The following is a 782-nucleotide window of genomic DNA, read 5'->3' on the forward strand; positions in this document are numbered from 1 at the left end:
GCTTTATAGTATACTAGAGGCCCAGTGCACAAAAATTTGTGCACTGGTAGGGGGGGATGTCCCTCAGCCCGACTTGTGCCCTCTCACAGTCTGGGACCCCTTGGGAGATAACGACCTGCTGGCATAGGCCTGCTCCCAGGTGACGGAGGGCAGGCCCAATCCCTAGGTGCAGCCTCTGGTCGGGCTCAGAGTGCGACTGATTGGGGAGTTGGGGTGCCACCCCCTGTCATGGACAGAGCAGGGCAGATTGGGAGGTTGCAATGCAAGCCCCAGTCATGCTCAGGGTAGGGCCGATTGGGGGGTTGGGGCGCCGCCCCCTGTCACACTCAAAGCAGGGTCGATAGGGAGGTTGCAGCGCCACCCCCTGTCAATCAAAGAACAGGGCCGATCAGGGGGTTGGGGTGCTGCTCCCTGAATCAAAGAACAGGACCGATCAGGGGGTTGGGGTGCTACTCCCTCTCATGCACAGAGCAGGGCCCATCAGAGGGGTTTGGCCTCCGTATCCTGTCACACACAGAACCGCAGGGAGATCAGGGGGTTTGGGCACTCCCCCCTGTCATGCTGCTCCAGGGGCCAGGAGGCCTCGCGGCTCCGCTTGACACAGGGGCAGTGAGGTCTCGCTGCTCCTCTGAACCCGGGTGCTGGGAGTCTCCCCTGATCCCAGTGCCAGGAGGCCTCACGGCTCTGCTGATCCTGGGTTCAGGAGGCCTCACGGCTCCACTGATCCCTGTGCTGGGAGGCATATTACCCTTTTACTATATAGGATAGAGGCCTGGTGCACG

The sequence above is a fragment of the Myotis davidii genome, unplaced genomic scaffold, assembly GCF_000327345.1.
Source record: "Myotis davidii unplaced genomic scaffold, ASM32734v1 scaffold743, whole genome shotgun sequence".
Classification (NCBI taxonomy): domain Eukaryota; kingdom Metazoa; phylum Chordata; class Mammalia; order Chiroptera; family Vespertilionidae; genus Myotis; species Myotis davidii.